This window comes from Linepithema humile, chromosome 1 (genome assembly GCF_040581485.1).
Source record: "Linepithema humile isolate Giens D197 chromosome 1, Lhum_UNIL_v1.0, whole genome shotgun sequence".
Classification (NCBI taxonomy): Eukaryota; Metazoa; Arthropoda; class Insecta; order Hymenoptera; family Formicidae; genus Linepithema; species Linepithema humile.
The window spans coordinates 1149336-1163170 of record NC_090128.1 but is presented as its reverse complement, the minus strand read 5'-3'; the positions used below and the strand labels follow the sequence as shown (position 1 = coordinate 1163170).

General features: G+C 33.5%; 1 protein-coding gene across 1 annotated transcript in view; it reads right to left on the bottom strand.

The window, feature by feature from the left end:
• The window catches only part of LOC105674645 (protein single-minded), a 187543-nt gene that overhangs the window by 171659 nt on the left and 2049 nt on the right, over positions 1–13835 (bottom strand). Inside the window, exon 2 of the mRNA XM_067348235.1 lies at positions 12983–13089. The gene's annotated coding sequence lies outside the window, so the exon portion shown is untranslated. The remainder of the gene's footprint in view (positions 1–12982; positions 13090–13835) is intronic.

Below are 13835 nucleotides of genomic sequence, written 5' to 3'. Positions count from 1 at the left end.
AAGGCGTTCGTGAGGATATCGCGATTGAAGTTGCAGTGCCGGGATAACACGAGACGCGGTGCACCAAACTAATGCACGCCTCGCGTCCCTCTGATCGATACCGTCGCTTTTCAAACTTCGCGACTCGCTATTTACGGTAAATTACTCCGGTGTATCGTGATTATCGAGGCGCGCAATCGGGCGGACTCGATTCAAATGTCAAGGATGGAATAACATTAACAATATTTGCATCATAAATTACATTACACATGACGGAGTTCCAATTTTTGCCTCCTCGTTGATATGATATCCAGGCTGTCGGTCACAACGCAAAATACCGGAATAAAACGCGAAGGAATATACAGTAGAAGAGACAGTAGAAAAGCCATACCAATCACCTTTCAAGTCTTGCATTTGTGCTAATTGAAAATTATTGCTAGATTTAAATTTCTGATCGTTTTCAGCACAGTACCTCGTCAGGAAATTTAAAAGAATCTCTCATTTTTCCGCTACAATGTATTTACAATTATAAGCGCAAATGCAAATTTTATTTCAAAGATTGACTAAATATCTTAATGCGTCATCCGAAAGCAAAGCTGTTCGTTAAAAGCAGAATTGCGTGAAGGATCGTCAAAAAAATATATAAAATCCGCCTAGATATAAGATAAACCTATATTTAGACCTATATTTAGAGATACTTTTTCAATCATTTCAATTTCAATTGCCTTCTCCTCAAAGCAATATCACAAAAGACTCGTTGCGGTATCTCATTTTTAAAAGAAATATTGATCGAAAGGGAAAGAAGAGGCGCGGCGCGGACCTGACCTGAAAGAAGCGCTTCTATGGAATGATTGCGCGGAATGGGACCACGGGATTCGGCGTAATTCTTTAACAACCCAATTTCACGATATAAAGGAGTCGAGACGCTATAATGCCGCCTTTGCTTCCTTCCAGGGAACTCCGTCGTGGTCGACTGTTTTGTGTTTCGGGGAGGCCCAATAAAGCGCAGCGCCGACGACGGAGTATCGATGTAAGGGAGCACCAGTGCGCCCACGGCGCTTATTAAGGCTTCGGATTTTCGTCCGACCCGTCGCTTCGCCTTGACAAGGAAATCGCCTTCAACGTGGCGGCCGTCGCGTCGATCCGGGGATTGCTGATATATAAGATTAGATGAAAATTGCCCAAAAATTCATGCGTGGGAAGTACATTAACTCTAATCACGTAGAAATTTTTTCTTCTTAGAAGAACACAAAATTCTACAAAATATTATTGAATTTTTATCTATCAACATCTATATTTGTTGCATATGTCAAGATATTTGTTTTACTAATTTTTGAACGCTATTGCAAAACGTTCAAACAAATTTTTATAAATATTGATACAACGTGTCTCATATCATACTACAATCTGATAGAGATAATGCTGGAATCTGTGAGATTTTGCATTTAAAATTTATTTGTTTGGGCAAAGTAAATGCAAAAACTTTAATTCGTCTATCTACGTTGAGCAATTTTCACATTTTTATAGAATTATTTAGACTTCTTTTATTTTAATCAGAGATATAAAGCTATAGTAGTTCAGTCTCAAATTTTCAAGATTCGTTAAAAAGTGCATCATATTTATATTATTGTATAATTATATATTTTTGTGTAAAGTAGATTTTAATGCACTAATTGCGCACTATTTTGAAGAAAATATAATTATTAGTGAAAGGACTTTTTAACATTTAATTATATATAAATTCGTATCGCTCTATATATTATTTAAGCTTTCTGCCGAAAGCGATTTCCTTGTTAAAAATAAATTTAATGAAAAACTACGCAGCTTAATTATTTGATTGATACCGCGTTAATGCACAAAAAAGTATGTCATCAATTTGAAGTACAAATCCCTTAAAATATTCGAAGTTAATAATATTATGAACGAAGATATGCAAATTTGGATATTGCAAAATATTTGTCTGCGCAATTAAAAAATTCTTATTGGCCAACTTTGTTGTGTAGAAAAGATTATTGTAGACAAAAGATTAACTCATTGTGATTACGAAAGCATGATGCATGAAGACATAAGCACTTTTCGCACATTCAGTATCCTCTGTACAAAACTATGTTAGATGACCAACAATAGGTCTTATGTGCACATGCACATAGAAAGAATCTCCGGAGAATAGCAATGGCGCTACGCAGCGGCCGTTTCCGAGCCGGATGACTGAGGCGGCGAAGCAGAGGAATTGCAGAGCGGAGGTGCAATAATGAATAAATTGGCGGCAAGTATAATGAGTTATACCCGGGATGAAAGAATCTGCGAGCCGAGCGGTATGAAGGTTATCTCGTGAAGCACGATACGCGATTCCTCCATTTAAATATCTAATTTAGATCGGCAGCATTGTTTTCAAGAAAAAAGGAGATGCGCTAACATGAACATCACTGGAGCGCTGCGATCAAACATCCTACATCTGTTCTTACACATCCGAATTACATCCCGAATATATAAAATATAAAATATTATATGGGGTGCACAATTGCTATGAAATGATAAAGATCAAAGGAAAAGATGAGAGTATGAGATATTCACAATGTTTTTACTCTAGCGATCTCAGAATAATCGTCACAGTTTTGTTAGTAAACCGGTAGTAGCCGGTAAACGTCATGTACAGTTATCCGAAAATTAATAAATCAATTAAAGAAAAGATTTAATAATTAACCCAGCGCTCCTTTTTCATTAGTTATCCCCCTTAATAATCTCCAACTAAAGTTGTAATTATGTGACATTGAAAATTCTAAGCAAAAACGATATTCCACGTAGATGTTGGACGCTTAGTTGTTAGAATATCTTTCCATAAATTTGCATAAGGACTGTTTTTCCCTACACTAAAAATTTCTGGGACACAATCTCCTTCAATGGGTTCCTTCGTGGCACCTATTAATTTCTATGATATCAATGGCAGTGCCGCAATGTACCTCATTGATAGCGTTATCTCGAAGCGCATGCACATGAAACACGCGATATTAGCCATAAAGCTATTGCGGGCAAAAGAATCGTACTAAAATTTATATTAGCTAAATCGCTCTCTCATAAAAAGATAATAAATTGAAAGTGATTGCCTTATTAAAAGTTTACTATAACAGAGATTAAACGTATAGATATATAAAATTTTCAAATAAATTCATTCACTTGTAATTTAGAAAAAAAAAAAACAGATTTTTAAATCACGTTATTTTCAACATGTATTCATTTAAAATATATAAATATTTTTGAATATATTTCTCATAGCATGCGTTGGATTATTTTGTAAATAATTTACAAAAAAAAGCAATCTATTTTCTTATATTGAAGAGAATAAATGTCTGATCGTTGCATCAATATATGAAAATTACATATAGAATGACATCCCTTGTAAAACATTTTTCATAAAATAACAAACGTATAATTTATAGTCGCTCACATTATTTTATAACAAAAATAATGTAATATTGAAGAAAATATTTGATATCATATATCTTTAAATTTGCTACGCAAATGAACGATAAAATTGCAATCAAAATATGAGAAATTGCTGAGAAAATATATTTCGCGCTACCGTTAATCTCTAAAACATGTCCTATCGATTTCATGCGCGATATTCGACGCATATGCTCTGCACTTAATTACAGTATACCGACTGTGTAAACTCTAATATATGTAAAGTAAATATCGTGCATTGCGGGATGCTACACGCTATCCTGATGACTTATCGATGAAAACAATTGTGAAAAGGAGAAAAAGTAGAAAATTTTCCGTGCAAAGCAGCAAACGTAGAATTTATGAGATACGGTGGTATAATATCGTGGTTTGCATATTACACTATTGCCCTGGAAATATCTTTACTATAAAATTCTAAGAAATAAGTGATTCTAATATCTGCTTTTAACGTTCTAACGCGCACGTCTTCCCACACGAAGATGCCATTTGTGACGTTTCACTCAACGCATGTATATTGTATATATTCTGTCCTTCGTAGAACTTTTTTATAATTTTATGATCTTTGGTTACATCGAATTATAGAGTTTTATTTTAATTTAAAGAACATTTCTAGAACATAAAGAAACTTATAGCTCTATTATCAGAGTAACAGCAATGATTTACGAAAAATAATTGCAATAGGCATAATAACATAGAAGTTTTTATAAATTTTTGATAACGTTTTTTTTTCAATAAAGAGTTGTATATGCTATAAATAAATTTTATTACGTATGGTCTGTCAAACGCGACGGCTACCGGATGCCGTCGGATTTAAGATTGTCATGTATCCCTTCATCTAAAATTTTACTAAATTGCAAAGCAATCAATCGTAAATTAATACAAACTTATCTATAAATAAACGGATTATTAAATAATAAAAAGATATAGCTATTAACAATAAAATATTAAATAAAGTTTGAATTATAATTAATAGCAATATTTTGTAATAAGCTTGATTTCTTATAAAAAATATATTCTCATTAAACAAAAACAGCTTTCAAACAAGAAAAAATAAATATGGAACTATATTCCAAAAGAGATGGACATGATCATAATCCGTTTTTATCTAGAATGACTGCATAAAATGTCATCAGCGCATTTTTCGCTTGTATATGACGTAACGAGAAAGTCTTCGATTCATTGTCTGAGAAAACTCGCATAGAACTACCCACTTGCACGCGTTAATAATTATCATTAATTCGCTAATTATCAAGCGAGTTCTTTTAATAGCTGGAAACTGCTGCAACGTTTAATAGCTAGTGTCACGGATGTCATGCTGCCCTAGTTCTCAAAGATTCAGTCTTCGAAGTTACATATATATCATGCGTACATGAGCGACACGGATTCTGTTTGAAAAGATTTACGCACATTTCCAAGCGTCAGAATGAAAGAATGAGAAAACAATTTTTTCATCTCGCTAAATTAAAAATATTAGATTTTTCTTCATTTAAAGACGTATTAAGCGTAGGTAATTTTTTGTGGAAGCATGGAACAGTTATTATATCAAATCCATATAAAAAAAGTTAAATGCATAATATATTACAATATGCAAGATGACGGATAATTTTTCAAATGTAGGGCGAATAAGTAAGTAATTATTGTGTGATACGATTAAAGCCATGTTCGGAACGAAACGAACTATTGCGTGATGTGCACCTATTCTTACCGCAATTAAACACTTAAAACATGCGCAAGCGCATAATCTATAAATACGACATTCGATCATTCTCATCGTTATGATCTCACCGCGGTAATATAATATATTATGCCACGATTAGAATATTATAATGCCTAAAACAAAATTAATATGAGAGATTTTTAAGGTATATAACACAGTTTCAATAAAAATATAAATTAGATTCATGAACTTTTACGAATATAAGAATTAATTCAGCATGTTGTTACATCTTTTAAAAATTTTGCAATATGTAATGCCTTTATTTTCATTATCATCAATGAATAAAAATTTTATCAATTTATGATGAGCAATATATTTATGTGAAAATGGGAGAATTTTCATTAAAAAGTATAAAAAGTAAAAGTCATAAATTTCTACAAAAAGATCGCTCAACCTTTAAAGCGGAAAAAATGCAATATTTTGCAATTTAACGAGATGAGATTTGCTCTCTTTCTTTTTACGAATATCACGAAACACTAGACACTCGCAATTGCACACAAAATTGCGTGTTTAACAGCTCTGATTATCTAACAATTTCGAAAATATCAAAAGCGATTTACACCCTAAAAAAATAACAGTGACCATCGACATATTCAAATTGCATCACCAACTGCTCGTCCGAATCGTCTTTATCTGTGCAACGCCATTATTTTCCCTGACTTTTCGATGAATAAAACATAGCGGTGGCGACGGCCGGCGGATCGGGACGTGATCTCCTCATCTTGACGTTTAAGATCGTCAGCCATCACCGCCGTCGAAAATTATTCCAACCTGTGGATGCCGGTAGCTGGGATGAGCCTCACGCTAGCCAGAAGGAATATACTCCTACCTCAACGTAGCGGAATGGTTGATAGATCGTCGAAGGATCGCCGCTCCTAGGCCCGATGGACGAGCAATTACTCTGAAATTACTCGGATCTACTCTCCTTTTTGGGTTTTGTTTCGGGGCGAAAAATATCCTTACACGCGATCGCCATCATCGCCCAACGCCAAATTACCTACCGATAATTAGGTTAGCCACTTATTCAAGGAGAGTCTCACAGGCAACGCCTGTCCGACCATTCGCCATTTTACTCCTCGCCGGAGCACCGGATAATCGAATGTAGCGACAGTCGTATTCAAGGCACAAACAACTATTACGCAAAGATTGCATGAATTTCCGCCGCGGAAATAGTCATTTTTTCGCTGCATATTTTTTGTGCATTATGTACTTAGAATATTTTAAAAAGAGAAAAAAAGAGAAATCAAATGCAGAAATATAATCGAGTGAAATAAACCTAACCCAACGTTCTAATTTTTCTGCTTCATCATCACAATAATGTGTTACATATTTAATTAAACTCAAATTTTTCTTTCTTTTAACGAACAAAGATTTCAAACTAAAAATATTGTTTTAATATGTTAAATATTCTAATATTCTTTACGGTAGAATATTGAATCTCGTATGTGGAAAGAAAACCGTGGAAATTACCCAACTAGCTGCCTTTCACGTTATTTCTGTACTTCTTGTACTACTGCCAATGGCGGCAGTAAATAACGCTATTTACGCAATAATTTCCGTGCTGCGAGAACGTAAGCAGGGCATCGTGTTTACAGCAAAGTAAAAATGTTCTTATAAAAGCCATAATTTTTTGCACTTGGTCAGTGAATCGTGATGCTTAAGCTGCATAATCTTTTTATGCTCTCGAATTATACCAAATAATACCGTATAAATTGCGGATGATCGCTAATTACATTTGCACGCACGAATAATAATCATCTATCGCACGTTGAACAAAATATATTATTACTATTTTACTAAGTATTTTTATTAAATTCCACGGCAAATTATAACGTGACTTGCATCCAAAGAACTATTCATTACAACAATTTCTTATATTTTGTCTACGTTTTGCATTGTTTTACACACCTTGCATCAATTAAAAGTTTTCTAATAAAACAACAAGTGTAAAATAGAAGAATTATTGCCATCTCTACGATTGTTTTTGCACTTACAGAATGCAACAACTTTCTCGTCAAAGTGCGTGAGTAAACTAAAGTTTAAAATTACTAATATCAAGCAAATGAACATTTGTATCTCCTACATTTTTGCATAAACCGTATCAAAGATATTGCAGATATTACGTAAATTCACGCTTCATGGTGCGAGATCCAGTCAGAACTGTCGTGTATGATAAAACGTAACCTGCGTGACCAGACAGCCTCCGTCGTCAAGGAGTTCAACTACCTGCATGATGACAAGTTGGCAACGGGAATTAACGTCAGAAATCAACAGGTATCATGTACCGGTCAGTTTCTCTCTCTACTAAATATGCATCAATCACATGGTCTGCACGAAATCCTTTAGAGGAATTTATCAACAGCTGACGACAAAATATTTCTTAAAAATACGAAAGTTTGATATCATAAGATTTTAACGATAAGTTAAGAAAAATAAAATTCACACATCCCTAGTAAGAGACAAACAAAATTCATGTTAATCGATGACTGCATTTAAACGAAGTGTTCGGAAAAATTTTGTTACATGTTATTAGTTTTAATTTGAAAAAATTTTTATATCAAATACACGATTTAGTGCGAAACAAAAATATTTATATAATTATAGAGAAATTTAATTCCATTATAGTTTCAGAGATGCATGCCCATAATTACGGTGCCTTGCGGTATTAACAGTCACTTGAAATAGCCGCGAGATTTTTATTACATAAAGTAACGCGCTCGTGCACAAAGAAAATGCGATCACGTAAGCATGACGCCTCGAAATTGCGGCCTCTTTCATATATGAAATGTTTCATAAGGAGAGCATACTTGTCTGAGAGATCCACTGGATTTTTCACGATTTCACCGCCGCGAATATCAATGTACACTTTTGCACCACTATCACAACGAAAAAAATGTAAAAATACGGTCTGTTTCTATATTTGAAGCTCTTCTATATAATATGCTTTTGTTTTATTGATCTTTCTAATTTTTAATTCTTATTGGAATCTTGAGAAATTTGTACGAATCATTTTTACGACATCCTGCAATTTACGAAGGCATACTATAGTCACGCGCATATCACATGAGATAATTAAAATTAAGTCGGTATATAAGAAAGGCATCGTGTGAAAAATTTCAATGTGGCCTTCTGATGAAGATACGACTGCGTTAAAATCGTTCATTTCCGCTTTTGCAGCAGAAAACTAAGGGATATCTTACGAAATACTCTTAAAGTTATTGCTATATGCAACCACGAGAAACACATATTCGTTAAAGCATATATTCCATGTATGAATATTCATATAGGATGTGCACTTTGAATAATTTTATATCCTTAGTAAATATTGCAGTATTAAAAAAAATAAGCTACGTAAATAGCTTAAATAATTTAAAAATTTACAAACAACTAATAAAAACACATATTATCAAATAAAACAACATCAAAAATGTAGAAAAAACTTTACTGATTATCAAAATTCTGATAAACTGTTTGATTATTTTATATATATATTTACCGCAGAAAATAATAACTTATATTAAAAATAAAAATATAAGTTTTCTGCGTTAAAAAATAATAAAATGTTCCAAAGAAATTGTACAAAGTTACGATGTAAAGTTAATGTAATTTATCCTATTAACGCATTTGTCGGCAAGTCGTTACTTTATCTCGTAAACCGGCATTAAGAAATGACCAATTATAGTCCGCCATGCTGAAATGACAATTACTTGTAATAATACTAAGCGTGTAAAGTTGACCGTGGAAAGAACAAATTTTGAGCTAAAAAAACGGAGGTAATACTAATTTTAAAGAATATTTTATAATAAAAACTGTAATTCTCTCGCTGTAATCCTCTCGGCATTTATTCATATTTCTTTTCTTTCTAATTTAATTTTCATAAAATTTGTTGATTAAGCCTGCTTTATATGATTTATAATTCATGATAAAATTTAGAACAGATTTTATTTAGAATTTTATGTGGCAATTGAAAAACATTTAAAAAATTAGCATATGCAATATACAAAATATGTAGTATCAATGTATATTTTTTCTGATTCTTTAAATGTTTTTTATAGTAAAAAATTCTATTTAAATAAAATTCTATTTCAAATTCTGTCGCAAATTATAGATTGTCTAAATTGTATTAGTTTTACAATGCCAATGTAAAAATTTGTTCTAACGCGTTTTATGCACAAAATTTATATGAGCAGATTGCTTGTTCAAAGACATATGGATCAATTTATAACACAAATTTAAAATACGCACACAGATAAACATTATCATTATGTAAAGTCTTATGTCTGAGATTAGTAAAAATCTTTTCACTGGAAGCATTATATTGATATTTTTCTTGTAAAACGTAATAGGTTTCTAAAATTATTTTTTATTTTTTAAAATATTTGGAAAGAATAAAGGAAAATTAGAACTCTTTTCAGATTTCAAATATCTTTCGAATCGCTATTCGCGCGTGGTTCATATCTAATTTTAAATATTTTCGCATTTGTTTGAAAATCTCGCAACATCTGCAACATACGTAATATTTGTTTCTTCGTGTATATGCGCGTGCTATGAACCCATATGTGTAATAAAAGTAGTATTGCAAGTTCGCACATGTAATAGAAATGGTTAATTACACGTGAACATGTGAAATAACGAGCTCTACTGCGAATCACATCAAGTTGTAAGCGTTTTTTATTCTTTTTTAATTAATCTCTTGGGCAAAAGTAAAATGTGTTCTCAAAGATTTGATTATCAAAATGGCTTTATGTTCCAACTATCAGATAAGTAATATGCATGCTATCACATTCAGACTTGTAAAGCACGAAAAATATTCCGTTGGATCAAAATTTAAACATTTTCCACACAACTGCTCAAATTGCAAAATAATATTTCATTCATTGTAATTAAATTTTTAGAAAATAGAGTATTATAAATTACCTAAAATTATTACCTAAAATATAAGTAAATATTTTGAGTATATATTTTCCACATTGTTACAAAAATGAAGCGGATGAATTAAAATCATATATAGCACAGCGATACGTATTTTCCAATAATTCGTGTTATCAACGTACGCATATGCAACGGATATCACTCTCTGTGAATACATTTTTCTTGCATTTCTCCGATTACCGAACAAACTCGGCATATATGCCGGCATGTATATACCGGCGACCGCAATTTACGAGCTGGAAGGTTGCGCGCGAGAACGGATTAGCATCTGGGAAACTTTGTGTCGCGACGTACGCTCTTTTTTTATTTAGCTTCGCCGCCGATGCATAAAAGAGGTTCATTTTTTTCATATCGCGAATCAAGATAGCTGGTGTCTAAACCGCAGAGTTCCAACCCGCTTTCGCGCGCACGTACTATACACTCGGGCAATTTAATGTTAAATGCACGGCGCGATAGTCAGCGGTATATCCCGCGTGCTTAAATCGTGATAATATCCACGGGCGTATATGTCACAAGTGTATAAAGTTAACAATGCTTAATAATGCACGGCTGGCAGACCGGGCCGATCCGCGGTATCGATAACTGTCAGCCTGTTTAATACCACTTTTGAATATCGATAACGGGGAAAACGTAACAACTGCATATTCCCACGTATATGTCGCATACTGTTGAAAAATTTTTTTATCAGTCGCACGATATATATCCCGCGCACGAAATATCGGCATTCGTTCACCACCGTCCGACAACACGCTTTTACGCTATATCACCGGACTTTATTACCAGTTTTCTTTCTCTCTGCGTAATGCTAAACGACAGTGTCGTAACAGTAAATCTGCCGGCCTGTTAATCTCGCGTCTACGGTTACTATCGATTCGCTGCTGTAACCGGCTAGATAACGCTGACGATATATCACAGACGCAATAAATACCAGCAATTACGGAACTCACGGTGGGATTATAATATTTCGTTTCTTCGCGTGTCGCTATCTCGTGCCTTATCTCCGCGCGTTTTGCGTTGGAATGGCATTCATGAAGCGATATCGGTGCAAATGGTTCATTTACGTTTTATGCATTAGCGAGAAGCGCATCCTTGAAAAATTCATAAACGCGGCAAACAACGTTTGCAGAAAATTCACATAAATAACGCAATAATAATGCCAAAATTCAATATGTATCAATACTGTGGAATATTCAAGTTACTAATTACAACCCGAGCTATGTTAATTTTACGCATATTATGGAAAGTGATCTTCTTGAAAACATAATGACTGACTTCTGTTAAAGTATGATAAAAAAATTCAAGAACTTATTGATTTGACACGAACTCGATACGAAGGAATAACGCTTTGTAAGGATGATCAAAGATCATCTCACATCATTATCAAGCTCCGTCAAGAGGAAAATTATGAAAACTAGAACTGATTCAGCATCAGAAGCTATCTCGGGCAACACCTCTTCGGTGTTCTCCGCGCTGAAGATGCTAAGCGCAAATCGCTGGTAGCAGCGATCCAGGCGACCCTGGCGACCCCCGATAGGCTGCGAAAGTGCGGGTTCAGTGGAAAAGAGCTTTAAAAAAAAAGCCGAGAAAAACGAACGGGTGCACGCGACCAAGATGGCGTCGCGATGGAGCTCCGATATATACGATAGACAGGGTACGGGGGACGAGAGCCGCGCGGAGCAGGAATGGAAGCCGCGAAGAGGATGGGGATAATTGCGCACGAGGCAATGCACGAGGCTCCTCCCCTTATTCAAGCCTAAAGTCTGCAACTGCAAGTGCCAAGCTGCTCACTTTGCGGTGCGCACACATGACACGTTCGACCGCTCACGACGCGCATCCAGCAGCGCTTGATACCGCGCGCTCCGCCTTTGCGCTATTGCACCGTAAGAGTGTTTATTGTGTGTATACGAATATCTTTCTTCCCCCCCCCCTTTCCTTCCTTTGAATCCTATGTGTGTGTGTGTGCGCGGGCATATATTTATACTCAACAATGGCCAGGACTCCCTGGAAATCTGACTCATTCGACGACGTTTGATGCGTATGTCTATCGATCCGTTTTTCTCCTTTTTATGGATTTCGGGAAAAAATTCGAGATATAAGCGAAAAACGAACGGATCTGCTTAATTTTGCACTTTTTCCCACATATCTAACGCCTAATGTTAATCGGATAACCTTAACGCAATAATGAATTAACTACTAAATTAGAAAAAATGAGATAAACGCACATAACGGACGTGACAAAATATCGGACTTCACTTCTTTAATTTAATTTATTCAAATGTATAGTTTCCACGTGTTTTTTGTGTTTTAGGTAGTATTAGAAATAATTATATATTTGCAACTGCACTTTAGGCTCTCATTAGCTCTTGTATTATTATAATTAAAAACATCAGATTGATGAAAATTAACTCGAGAAGTAAATCTCTGATTAAGCTCAGTTATTTGATCTTGTATATTATTTACTAATTTTCATAAATGTACTATGTATATATATTAATTAATATTTTCAGTATTAATTTAAAAACGTTTTTCACGATATGCTGTTTCTTTCTAATTTCTGCCTAATCTCATATCACTTAATAATTTTTGATAAATGCAAATACTTGTAGAAAATTCTCTTATATAATGCCTTAAATTTTATTTAACAATATAATGTAACACAACTGTGCATGACACTCAGTAAATAAACTACAATAAAATATTTAATATAATGTTAAAATAATAAATAATAATTTAAATCTCAATTATTAGAACCAAATAATTTTATATATGAAATTTTTACAGAGTTTTACTTCTCAAATTTATATATCGTTTTACGTTAATACGCAATAATATTGTACATATTATTGTTTAATAAATTAAACAAGGATATAATAACGATATATCCAGATGTACCTTAATTCCATTTTATCTCCATTTTTTCCTGCAGTAGAATGTGTTTGCTCCGCAATTGTCCAATGTGTGTGAATGTGACATTGTTACCGCAATTCGTATGTATGTTCCTAAAAATAAATATATTAATACAAAGTTAAAACAGGTTCCAATATAAATATTCTGATGCAATTCGTGCATGCGATTTATCAAACAAAAATGTGAAAATACAAGCTATAATACTTGCAACACATAATACAGTAATTACAGTTTTTAAATATAATATCAGTTTTTTAATACTGAATCAAAAATAATCTTCATGATTTTTAATGTATAAAACTAAACCTAGAATCAACTAACATCAATTTAATAAGTACGATCGACATCAAGATTTGTAAAAGTAACACTATTGTTCCGCATTTCAATCGTAATCAATATAAATCTCTCATGACAAATACGTGAAATCTATCAACTACTGTTCCGTTCATTACAATTGAGGTTATTCGAATTAAATTTTATGAGTTTTGATATTAATACGAACCACGATGTACAAATACACGATGATTCTTGCACGATTACTTGTCGCATCCTATATATTATCTTACATTATGTAAATGTACGATAAATCTATCGCGGTATCGATAAATATAATAGGCCAAAAGAAACGGCAAGTGTAAACGCGGTACTAACGTAGTGAAAAGAGAATTGCATCGATAGTATTTCGATTATCACGTGACGCGTTTAAAAATTGCAGTAGTGCAAACTTTTATAATTTGTATAATACTTCACAAGAAATCCCTTAACCTAAATAATTTCCAAAATAGCTATTATCGCATATAAGATTTATATGTATCAACAATCGTTTAAAAGATTAATC